Source organism: Arvicola amphibius, chromosome 6, assembly GCF_903992535.2.
Source record: "Arvicola amphibius chromosome 6, mArvAmp1.2, whole genome shotgun sequence".
In the NCBI taxonomy this organism is placed as follows: Eukaryota; Metazoa; Chordata; class Mammalia; order Rodentia; family Cricetidae; genus Arvicola; species Arvicola amphibius.
In genome coordinates, this window is record NC_052052.2 from 135,458,301 (window position 1) to 135,471,620 (window position 13,320).

The 13,320-nt window shown below is 47.3% G+C and overlaps 1 long non-coding RNA gene across 1 annotated transcript; it reads left to right on the plus strand.

The window, feature by feature from the left end:
• On the plus strand, positions 1-12,577 carry LOC119816357. Its single transcript, XR_005285749.2, has 5 exons — positions 1-4,141; positions 4,239-5,292; positions 6,979-7,203; positions 7,391-7,513; positions 7,829-12,577. It is a non-coding gene; the product is annotated as an uncharacterized LOC119816357 (long non-coding RNA).
• Positions 12,578-13,320: the final 743 nt, after the last annotated feature.

Below are 13,320 nucleotides of genomic sequence, written 5' to 3' on the forward strand. Positions count from 1 at the left end.
ATCCATGCCCCGGGAGAACGGAACGTGCAGGCAGACTAACCAGAGACCGTGTCAAAAGCAGAGAGGAACTGTACAGCCCCTCAAGAAGCTCTGCTTCTAGCTCTGTAGTCAGTAGGATAATTCCATTTTTACTTTCTGTAATATGACTCACAAATGTGTATTACAGCCCTGACCTTGTCTTCAAGCCCTCAATGCCGTTCGTTTGTTTAAAATGTCCACATGAATGTCTGCAAGGATTTCTGGCCCAGCCTATCTACAAACTCTTTACTTATTTGTTTCCCAACAAATCCCATCCTTCCGCAGATTTTCCTGCCTCGATGGCACCTTTAGCTTTCACCATCGCTCATATCAGAGCCCCCAGAAGTGGACTAACCTCTAACCAATCGTGTGTGCCCCATGTCCCAGCTTCTACCTCATTCATGCCTCTGTCTTTAGAAGCCAGGACCTTGTCAGAGCCCCTAAATTGTCTCCTTGCTTCTATTCTCGCCAGGATCTCTGGCATCTCTCCTCTCCATGGCCCACGGAATAACCACTTCAACTTAAGCATGATGTCTCCATGGCACTCAAGATGTATCCAGGCCTCCCTGGCTTCTGAGGTCTGGCCAGTCCTTCTCCTCATTCCTCTTTCCAGCACTTCAACCAAAATGCCGTGCGTGTGAGTTCTGCTCCCAGGAAGCTCTCATCTGTCTCCCTCTACTCCCCCCACAAAAATGTAAAGGAGTCTGGCTTGTCTTCCCAGAAGGCCAGTGTCCTGGCCAACCCTTGTAAACTCTTTTGCCCACTTTAAAATTCTTGAAAAGCAATCTCCGTTCCCAGCCAGACTCCCGGCTCCCAGTGCTTCCTACCCACATCCCTCCAGCCCCATCCGTCAGCTTCCTTGGGTCAACACCACAGCTGAGCCTGCCCCTTCGGAAGCTGACATTCCCTCAAGGGTGGTGGATTTACAGTGCAGGGTTACTGGGTGCGTAAATCTGGGCCCCGGGATTCGAGAACTGTGACATTTTTACAGCCTCCTCCCCCAAGTCTCTGCACGTATTTGAAGCAACTGGAGGGAGGAACATCTGTTTTCACTTTCTACAATTCACTCCATGGCTCCCATCTGACAAAAATGTCAATCCTGCCAGAGTTCTGGTCCCTGGCTGAATGAATGAGCAACGAGGCCACACTCTGCCAGAGGTCTTGATTGTCCTGTCTCATCAGGCTATAAAGAAGCCACTGGAATAAAAAGGTCTCCACTAACTGCTAACCAGAAAATGTTCCTGAGATCAGGTTGGGTAGTCACCTTCCAATTTGCCAGAAGTTAAGGAGGCGCCTTGCTAGGGGAGGCAGGGAGAGCCTCTAGGGTTTCCCTTTCAACTGAAGCTATACCCTGAGGGCTATGTGCAATGGATGCTGGAACTTGTAGTCTCTGGGCAAGATGACTTTGCTGAGAGCCCTCAGGTAGGTTGCAAAGCATGGGTGATTATTCATTGCCTAGCCCATGATCTTGGCTAGAATGTACCGTGGCAAGGCATATCCTGACAGAAAGTCCTATCAGGAAAATATGCACACATCCTTGCTTAACATTCCATTCAAAGATAAGACAGTGAGGTTCATCTTGTTAGGCATGACGTAGTTCATTGTCAGCCTACCTACGGCACTACCCTGTGATGAGGGTCCATCCTTTCATCTGAGTGAGATAGCCATGATGCAGTCAAATTAGAAACCTGTATCTCTCCTAGATGGTCCCACTGGCAGCTGGCAGGAAAGATCAGATCAGGAACAGACCCCTTTGGGAAGGCTGCCCCGCAGAAAGCAGCACATTGGCTCTCTTATCCATGATCGCTCACTGCATATGGGTTTGGCCACAACCATGGCAGAAAACAGTGGGTGTTCCATCACTTTCTCCCTACAGCACACTGGCTTCAAGATGCCTGTAGAAAGAAAGCCCAAGTCCAAATAGAGCATGGCATCGTGGCCCTCTGAGGACAGCCAGAGGACACACAAGCCTCCAATACATCATTAGGATTCTCTGATAGGTCTGTGGCCTTTCCAGCTCAAAATCCTTCGAAGTCCTCACAGCCTGTTCAGTAAATACTTGTCTCCCCGCTCTCCTCCCACGCTCTAAATTCTAGTCAAGGGGGTCATTTGTTAAAGTCAGGAACCACCCCTCATGGGGCGCTTATTAAATCCCATGAGCTGTGTGAAGTACATGGGACGATTGTGTCACCCGGTCCCGTATCTACCTGAGGAGGGTAGATTTAGGCCTGGCTTTCAGAAGGAGGAACTGAGGCACGGAAGTGAAGCCACTGAACCTGCCACCAACCAGTTGATTCTGCTGGAGGTTATCACGTGGACAGTAACCACAAAGCTACACAACAACAAAAGACACGGTCACCTACTGCACAAGGACCTTGTCTGAAAGCATTCGTAAGTGCCCTCCCCACAGCTGGATACTGGGGACACTCTCTATGACCCCCTTTTCAAGGCCATCTCTTCTACAAACACAGCGTGTATGCTTGCTTGCAGCCCTCTGATCCGAACACAGAACCACTGTGCCCCACCGTGCATGCATAGTATAGGTTCCGACTGCACTCTTCCTCTTCTGATGGTCCCCTTTCCATATTGCCCCAGCTTAGACAAATTGTAGGTTTCCAAATCCTGTGAACTGCAGCACTTGAGTTAAATTACAACCTCGATCTCTGTCTGTCTCTATGTCTCTGTCTCTGTCTCTGTCTCTCTATCTGTCTCTGTCTCTCTCTCTCTCTCTCTCTCTCTCACACACACACACACACACACGCACATGTGCAATCTCTTATTCTCATACCTGGGTGAAGAGATGTCTAAGTTATACCAGCCGCTTCTTTGACCTGTCTTTTGAAACGTCGAGTCTAATCCCTTTACTCTTGCATGTGGGCCAAATTTAATGTCCCTTTTTTAGTACACACAACGTGACTAAAAGGAGGTCAGGTTGTCAACCATGCTGCCACACTTTCACCTTGTCCTCATAGATCATCTGCTTTGGGTACAGCTAGTCATGGTGACACTCAAGTAGTTGTAATGAAGGTAACAGGGACTCCTATTGGTGAATGCTAAGAGGCAAAACACAAAAAAGAGTCCAGAATGAGAAAGGTGTACTACAGATTATTAGTTTTTTGTTTTGCATTTTTTTGAGACAGGATCCCTCCACGTATCCTCTGCTGTCCTGCAACTCACTGTGAGACCAACCCAGCCTTGAACTCTCAGAGATCTGTCTGCCTCTGCCTCCTGAGTGCTGGGATTAAAACAGTAGTTCATAACCCATGGGCCTCAACCATTTTGGGCTTACCCTTTCGGCGGCTGAATTACCCTTTCACAGGGGTCACCTAAGAACATCAGAAAACAGATATTTACATTATAAGCTGTAACAGTAGCAAAATTACAATTTGAAGTGGCAATGAGAATAATTGTATGGTTGGGGGTCACCGCAACATGAGGAACTCTGTTAAAGGGTCACAGCATTAGGAAGATCGAGAACCACTGAATTAAAGACATTCAACCCCATGCCCAGCTTCAGGGTTCATACTCAAAGGTAATACTTCCTCAAACAAAAAGCAAGGGACTTTGACTGGGGACATTTCTGTGTGTTCACATGAAGGAGACAGACTAGTCTTTCCATGGTGAGGCAGGTACATTCCTGAGCATAGTTTCTTCAGCCCACGTGTCTGTATATATAGCTTTAAAAGCAAAACAAAAAGACAAGGTCTCAGTTTGTAACATTGCCTGATCTAGAACTTACTATGTAGATCATGCTCGTCTCAAACTGATAGAACTCCACCTGCCTCTGCCCCCCCCCCCGAGTGCTGTGATCAAAGGTGTGCACCACCATAGCCTGCCATATTTTTTTAGTGTAAACGCAAGGCTGTGCACAAAGAATTTAGTGTGATAACCAGCGTAGAGTGCTCTAGGCCACCTAAGAAGAAGAAACTAGGATGACTCTGGTTCCTTGTGTCTCTGCAGGGGCTTACCTGGAAGAAACAAACCTCAGCTTTGAAAGAATGTTAACAACCATTTAAAGTATACAGTTATTTAAAAGGTGTGGCTTTGCCCACAAAAACATGGATGACTGTCCCTGAAAGTGGCTGCCTGGTGGTTGAGAGACAATAGCTGGGCCCCTGTTCAGGTAGGCTACTGAGCAATGACAGTCCCTTACTTAAACATCATGAGAGTAAGCCGCTTAAAAATGGCCTCAGCCCATGTCAGGCCTTCCGATGTTGCAGCCTCTGCCAGAATCTTCACAGATGCCTCATGGGAGACTCCACGGCAACCCCTCTCCGATGAGCAGCCCTGGGAACCCTCTGTCCAAAATGCTCGGTTGGGAAAGTCACTGTTTTTGAAGTCATGTGTTCCACACCCACAAACTGGGATCCACAACTGGAGACTTTTGAAAATGTTAAGTGTGAGTATGTTGTTCTCCAACTCAGAATTCCTTTAAGACTCTCTGCCGCCACCTGACCAGCAATGACACTCATTGAACGGTATCCAAGGCTCTTCAGGGGCTGACCTCTGGCCTCCACTCTCAAGAGATCACTTAGCTCTCGTTCCTCTGGCAGGCCAGAGTTGTTTTATATCTGAAGTCCCTCCCTCCCTTCCTCCCCCCATGCCTCCCTTTCTCTCTCCCCCTTCGTAGCCCACTCTCTCTGAGATTCAAGCATCAGATCACATGCCAGCAGCCATTCCAGGAGCAATCTGGATGCAAGAGAGGGATTAAGATGAATCCAGAGGGAAAATTGTAGGGAACACTTCAGCCAGACATTCTCTTCTGATGCATGTCCATCAAATCAACGGAGCTGAAGGCTCGAGGTTGAAGCCTGGGCACCCCAAACACATGCTCTAGATGTTTTGTATTTTCTAGGAAAGCAGCCCAGGAAGTAAGAGATGCCTACTCCTTGTCCCCAACACGATCTCAGAACCCAAGGCATCTCATCGGGTAGATGATGCCCGGGTGTCATTTGAAACTGATGTGGACCTGTGACCCTGGGATTCTGGTCCCGAGTCTGTGTGTGGAGTATGTCTGTGAGAGGCATGGATGTGTGGGTTTGGAGGGAGAGAGTATTATACCTTATTTTAGCAGCAAAGGGTCCACCCGGCACATCACTGAATCCGTCACCTCGAGAGCACGCCTTTATTTTTGAACTCTTTGGGTTGTTGGTTCGTCATTTTTCTTTTTAAGCTTGACACATAGCACTTGTCATTTCTACGGGGTCCGGTGTGGCAATGTGATGCACCCCGAAGTCTGTGAGCAGCGCAAGGACTTGTCCCTCTCCATTAACGGTAATCAGCCCTGTTCTGGGATGCTCTATTCCTCTCTTCTCATGGTTGTTGCTTGGACAACATGGTTGTTGGCTGGCCTGGGACTTGCCGTATAGACCAGACACCTTCTACTAACCCTTCTGCCTCTGCCTCCTGAGAGCTGGGATTGCAGCCATGAACCGTCACACCCAACCCTTTTCTAGTTCCTTAAAAACAAGTAACGAGATGTCCATCACAGTCAGAGCACTGTAGAACATATTCTTCCTGTCTGTGTTTTGGGACCTGCTGCCCCCTTTCCCTCCACCCTCCCTAGATATCACAGCACTATTATATGAAGAAGTTCGCTTAAAAGAAATCCCACAGTAGCTCAGAACTGAGAAATAGATGGTTATTTATTTAGGGGTAGACTCACAAATCAGAATCCTCTGCTTGAACAGAGATCAGAAACCAAAATCCGCAACAGGAACAGAGAGGCCTTAAGAGAGACCAGCCCAGCCGCAGGCTCTACATCAGCACATATAGTATAAGAGGCCACGCCCCAGTGGGCAGGGAACCACTGGCTGTAAGACTTCCAACAGCACCTCCCCCTTTTGTTTAAATAAGAGAGTTCTAAGCCTAATATAAAAAATTATACACAATAAGAACAAATATATTCAATAATTATCCTATCCAAACTAGTTTAAGTCTTGTATAATAAATAACTTGACCAAGTCATGATAGGAAAATAACTACAGATATCTAGTCTTTATATATCCATGAATAAACTTTGTTTTTTATGAGATACAAGTGTGTGTGTGGTCACACACTTGCCAAAGCACTTAATGGAGGTTAAAGGATAATTTGTGGGAATCAGTTCTCTCCACCATGTAAGGTCACCCAAAGACAGAACTCAGGTCTTCAGGTTTGGTGACAAGCATATTAAGCTGCTGAGCCACCTCACTAGGCCTGAGTCAACTTTTTAAGGTTCCACAAATGAATGAGATCATGCATTGTTTGTCTTATACCTGGTTTATTTCACCTAATGTAGCATCCTCCAATTCTAGCCAATTAAATGATTGATTTTCATTATGAATATATTTCTTTATCATTTATGTATTGATGAGAACTCATTTTTTGTTTGTTTGTTTGGTTGGTTGGTTGGTTTCTTCAAACAAGGTCTCAATCTATATAGCCCAGGCAGGCCCAGAACTCATTATGTAGCCCAGGTTGGACTCAAATTCAGAATTTGTACTGGAATCACAGATGTTACTGTACCCAGCTGGACTTGTTCACAAAATAAAAAGTATCTGTGAATTGGGATGTCTGAGGAGTACCCGGGAAGGCCATTTTGGTTGTTGGTTGTGTCACCATAGTGAGGGAACATGAGGTTTCTATGTTTATTCCAAAACTACATTCCTGCCCTGGCTGACAGGGCCCCAGAGCTGATGGTGGCTCTGGTGTTTGCTTGGCCTCTCTCTGTGCCTCGTTTCATCACCTGCTCTCCCTTTCATGCCAAGGAGGTAGAGAGGATACAGCTCCATGTCTCCCCTTCCTCCCAGTTTTGATAAAGGTGGATCCACCCAGCCATTTAGACCCAACTCAGAAGTCACCTCGGGGTCTTCTCACAGGTTTCAAAAGGAACCTGTCCCTCCCTCTTCTTAAGAGAGGTTCCTGCGAGGACCGTGAGCTGAGAATGGCAGCTGAGAAGAATGCCTCATTTCTTCATAGGAGAACGTGATGGAGACGGGGAGGGGTGATCCTCTTTCGACATCAGTGCCTTTTGCGCAATGGGCTGCCTACAACTTTTTGCCGCTAAAGGGAAAAGGATCTCAGATGCCCTCATTTCACTGCAGAGGTTCGCTTTGTTCTCAAGCCATGGCACAACGGCCTTTAAGCAACAAGGCCTGAAGATGCAGAGGGCTTAAACCCCAGCTGCTTATCATTCTTCCGCAGGTATTTCACCATACGGCAAAGAGGTGACTTTGTGTCCTAGGATGGGAAAGAGAATAGAGTGTAACTACTCCAGGCCAGGCAAGCCTCCTTCCCATGTGGCTGAGTCTCAGAGGGGATGGTTCTTAGCCGAGCATCAGCAGCAGTGTGGTGGCATTCTCACGGTTGTTTCTCATTTGCTACATCACAGGCAAGCACCAGCAGGATCGTCACAGACCTGGGCATTGATGTCTCTTTCTGAGGCTGATAGAACTCACATCACAAGGATCTTATATCAAACCGAGGATGGAACCTGGGTCTTCACACATGCCCGGTAAGCTGTCTCACTGAGTCACGGCCCCAGTTTCATGGCACGGTTTCAATAAGTTGCCCAGGGTGGGCTTCGGTTCACTAAGGCTTCGTCGGGTCTTCGTCCTGAGATCCTCCTGCCTCAGCCTCACAGGTATCTGGGACTACAGGCTTGCACCACCAGACAGGGTGCCTCTCATAAAATTCTTCCCTTTAGGAAGAACTGCTTCAGTTTTAATATGGCTATCTCTTCTTGTTCCATTATGAATCATTCATTGACAAAAACACAAGATTTAAAAAATAAATATCCAGGGAAATAACCAGCTGCAATCCTTCCCAGGCTGTTCCCTTCTGAGCCAGCAACCATGGTACACGGGCAAGCTGGATGGAGAAGGGAGGAGGAGGGGAAAGCCCAGATGTCGAGCGTGCGCTGCATCCTGCACAGCTGTGCCCTGGAAACTTCGCTGGGGCAAGAAGGGAATGAGGAATACATTGAAGAACGAACACAGACGCGAATAGAAAAGCTGGGATGCTGGCTCCGAAATGAACCAGCTTGCAGCCTGGAAACTCAGCTTGCTTATTCTGCACGGCAAGATAGGAGGTCTCTGCAGGGGAAAGTCTCAGGCTGTAAAGACCTGGGCGAGGGAAGCTGCCCTTTGTACTTTCTGTACGCTCTGTCGTCGTTCACAGAAGGACCAGAGGAAGGCTCTCCCAATTCCCATGGGTCTGAGGCATTGTGATCCTTGATATGGCTATGCTCATGTCAACAACTCACACCCATTCCCCTCACCCAGCCCTTACACTTTCTCTCAGGGCTTCTGCTCCTGGCGATACTGTTTTGCCAATTTCCCTGGTGTAAATACTTCTACCAAGTTGCTGGGGGGGGGCACCTTAGTGGTACAGGCTGTGCCTAGCGTGTACCAGGTCTCAGGTTCAATCCATAACACTTAAAATACAAAATCTCACAAGGAACCCACACAAGTCAGCTATACGCATCGCTGCGAAAGAATTTTGTCACATTTTATGTTAAGTATGAGCTCCCTACCACCGTCCCCAACTACAGAAAAGACGAAGACAAGTACTGGCAGACTGTTTAACAAAAGAGATGGGAAGTAGCGCACCAAAATCTGGGTAAGAGTGAGCATTCAGTAACTGTGATCACTGAACAGACTGGTGTTTGTGTAAGGTTGTTACCTGCTCTGCCTGGCCTTTGGTGCACTGTCTGGGGCTGAGAAGAGCTTGCTGATGGCTGGGACCTAGTTCCTTAAAGCCCCGTTACCTGTGCTTCAGTAAAGAAGTTTTCAGTTCACAGGGGAACTCAGTCATCCTAAGAGACACAGCACCCTCACCCCCGCGCCGGGGGTGTAGAGCAAGCTGAGACCCAGGACCTATACAAAGATTTAGATCAAATCCAGGGGTCGGCTTGGTTTAGACAAAGCAGCAGGACCCTATCCGTCTGTCAGACTGACACAAACAGCTTTCATCTGGAGGGATCTGGAAGGCAAAGGCTTCAAGTCTGACCTGGCTCCAGCTCAAAGCTCTGTCACTCACCTGGACCTGTCCCAGGTAAACTGGAAATTTCAAGGCTTAGCCAGGTATGAGGCTACACAGAAGGAGAAAGATAAGATGTGTGAGCCGTGCCTCGCCCCACACACCCCTCAGTGATGCTAACCACATGCCAGCCCTGCCAAGTCGGCAGAAAACAAGGTTAACAGCTAAGATTCAAAAAGGACTGAGTCTCAAGACCAGTTGCACTGTCCTGCTCCCCCTGGGCACGAGGGGAAAATATATGGCATGTTAATATTTAGTATCTCTATGCATCGTGTTGATTTAAAACATGAAGCTCTGTTTTGTAGTGTGACTTTTAGGGCACCTTCACTAGCTGTTGAGTGGACTAGGAGTTGAGTCAAGAGGCTGATCTGTGTCTCCCTTCAGAGCAGCTCCCTTCAGCAAGCAAGCAGCTGCATCCACATGATAGGGTCTGGGCGGTTCTCTGAATGCCCTTGGGCACATACAGTCTACAGATTATAGAGCAAGGAACCCGGAGGTAGTGAGGTAGAGGCGGTGAACAAAGGCCAGAGGCGAAGCTAGGATTCAGGTAACAGAATACCCTCCTGGAATCAGACAAAAATCCAGGCAGAAATCCAAGGATGGGAAAGAGCTGGGCTGTAGCCACCCAGATAGAGGCAAGTGGGTTTGGAGCAGGAGATGACAGAGCCCTGGAATATGCTTTAAGTGACAGCAAAAGAGTCTGTGTTCTCTCCTTGTTTGGGGGGTGGGAGGTGGTCACTAAAACCACTCTCCTGTTTCAGCAATCCTGAGGATCCCACAGTCAACTGCCAGCAAACCTAAACAGCATCTGTTACCAAGCAGAGGGTTCTCTTTGAATCTCATCTTCTCAAAGGAAGATTCAGCCAAGGGCAGGAGACAGTCCACCGGGAGCTTGTTTAGGAAAGAGATCTACACTGCAAAGCAGCATCCGAGAGGGGTCCCCCAGAGCAGGCAACAACCACTCACTAGATTTTGTGTTCTGGATTTTAAAGACTTCTTTCTTATGAATACTTAGGAGGTAGACCAGGTGTCCTGAGGTGAGGTAACATTTTCCCGCTCCCAGATCACGGTGGAACAGCTCTCCCCTTTAAAGTAGTTCTTACCATGATGCTTTCGAAACACCCACAAGGAGATGGGAGTCAACATGACAATGCAAATAATATTATAATGAGGCTGGGGGTCTTTCAAGGGTGCAGGTCTCTACTTAGTGCTAATGTCAGGCAGTAGGGAACGTTCTCTGGTGCCTCGGCTTCTGGCATGGCAGAAAGAACTGATTTTTTAACCTCAAAGGGGAATAATTCTGACCACTGGAAGACTTAGCTACTGAGATATATTTGTGGTTTTCCTTGGTGACCTCGTGTGTCACTTCTTGCTGACACGGTCTCACACCCCTAGGGCCATCGTCTGTTGAGTCACGGAGAATGGAAAACAACCCCACGAACTACTAGTCATCGCTGACAGCCCAGAAACCTTCAAAGAAATTGGTGCGCAGAGTGCTAGGGAATAGAAATTTGGAGAAATATCTGACAGGAACATGGACACAAGTGAGAAAGAGCATAAAGACGGGGACACTACAGTGGTCACGAGTTGGACTGTCTGTCAGACAGGAACAGGATCGGTCAGAGAAACCAGTCTGCATCTATCGTCCAGTCAATTTTCTCTTTCCACCAGGTGTGTCCCTGGGATGATCAAACGCCCATCCCTCCAATCTCTTGGGCATTGCCTTTCCTCTTAAACCACGTTCATCTCATGGGACGAAATACAGTAAGAGCTTATATAAGACTGAGCTGAACGTCCACCACATGTGAGCTTGTAACATGCATGATCCTTTCTGTGTGCATGTCGATCTGCTTCCTGCTGCTAACCAGGCTGAAAACTACTGGACACACACACACACACACATGCACATACATAAAGAGACAGAGTTAACTCTTTATGTCTATGAGTTTCATATCTGTGACTTCAGCTAACCCCATGTTGAAAAATATTCAAAAATTGTGCATATACTGAACATGTAATGACTTTTTCCTTGTCATTATTCCCTAAACAAACATTATCTATTCACATTGTGACAGATAGTATATATAATGCAGAGATTGCTTAGTGCAGGAGGAGTAATGGAGTCTGTGCAAGCACACCATTTTTTATTCATAGTGCTTGAATACGAACACCTATAGATTTTATATCCCCAGGGGTCCTGGAACCAATTCCCCGTGAATACAAGAGGATGACTGTGTATTAACAATCTAGCAAAAATGAGGAGTGACTTTGCTCAGTATCCAAAAACTAGGCTTGGGATGAGTGAGCACAGGTGGGAAGCAGGATACCGTTCACTGCCAATAAGGGTCTCACTAGTGACGGGGCGGGGGATGCTGCAGAGCTGCAGTGCAAGCTGGGAGCAAAAGACCAGGAGAGGTCCCTTTGCTGGCTAGTGTTGAACACACAAACTGATGAATGGAAGGACAGGATGGTGTTGTCACAGCGTGACTGTGTCCCCAAGATCATGTATTGGAAACCATCCCACTAGAGCACTGGAAGACAGGGTCTAGTAAGAAGTGTGTAGTTAGTGTCAACACCATGGGGAAGGGGTAGCTGTTAGGAGTATGAACTTGTTATAAGACAATTCTCGCTTTTTCTAACTTATAGTTGGGTATAATATATATATTATATATATAATATACATTATATATTATTTCATCCATGTAGCCAATGAAATATGACCATATCCACACATGTCCCTTCTTCACCTCCTTCCCCCATGTCCCTTCAACAATCCTCCTCCCAACTCTTGTCTTTTCTTCCCTTTTTGGTAACCCAGTAAGTCTTATTAGTCACTCTTGTATGGTTCTTTGGGGGTAACCATGGTGTCTGTGAGTTCATGCATGTATCAGTCGTACCAAGTACAGAAAACAGTGTTCCACGACACTCCTCACTAGCTTCTGGCTCTTTCCTGGATCCTGTTCCAAAAGATTCCCTGAGCCTTGAAGAAGGGGGATTGGGATGCTCCTCTCTTGTTTTTGCCTCCCATTTCCTACCACAGGATGAAGCACTATAAACCTCTTATCAGATGCTGGCCCTCTGATTTTGAACTTCCTCACCTCCAGAGGTAGAAATGAATTGATTTTCTTCCTAAGCTTCTGAATTATTCTGCTATTGCAGCACAAAACAGGCAAGGCAAACATCTTCAAAGCTAGATGATAAACCGCAGCAAACCAGCCGTAGGAAGACCAGCATCTGGATAGACACAGAAGGCCCCAGCTCTTCTCTCCTTCACCGGACTCTAGTGTCATTGCACAGAACACTTGTGGATCTGCTCCTTCAGGATTGATGAGAAGGAAGTTGGGAACTCCCCACATTGGGCTAGAAGTGCCATGAGTACAGATATTATGTCTTCTTGGTCAATTCTGCCCACACCAAGGACCCTCAAGGCCCAAGTAGAACAGAGCTCTGGGGATGCCTGGTTTTCTTCATTACCACCCCCAGCAGTTATAAACTCTGGCCCTAAATAAAGGTGTTCATGCACTGATGGCTACTTGAACCTATCAGCTCTTGTCCAGATGGGGCTACCCAGCACCTCTGTACACAGGTTTACTGGGACCTGTTTGAAGGAATCACCTGCCCCATAACAGAACAAAAGTTACCTGGCTCTAGATAACAGTCCACTTCAGAACTGAAGGAGTTGGGGCTGCCCTGCTATGCCCTGTTCCCCATGTCCCTGGCTCCGTTGGGAGGATCTACACACCTTGGAGTCACAGCAGTTAGTAAGACTATTGAGAGAAAATAGCAATGAAGGACCTATCTCACAAAATAAGCCTAGCCCCGAGCAAGCAGAATTGCAAGTCTCAGTACAGAGTCTCTGCTGGAGTGGAGAAAATGGTTTATAGTAGGAACTATGTCTTTCTTAACATATCCAGAGGGAACCACTGTCACCGTGGAGACTGCATTTGTCACCAGAAACACTGGGGCCACACTGTGTCTAAGCAGCTTCCCACCAGCTGATAAAGACCATGTGTCTGTGTGTTTCTCCTCAACAGCTCTCTTCGAGGTCACTGGGCACCAGAAATGGAAACAGAACTGGCAGTTGCTGTAAGGAAAGCAGGTGGCAGGCTCTGTCCTGGGGGAGGAGAAGATTTATGTATGTGGCCTAAGAACTACAGCACTATGAGTTGCTGGTGTTACACCAGCATGTGCGCACGCGCGCACACACACACACACACACACACACACACACACACACTCGATCTGAAGCATCCACACTACTGTCCCCATAACAAGCAAACA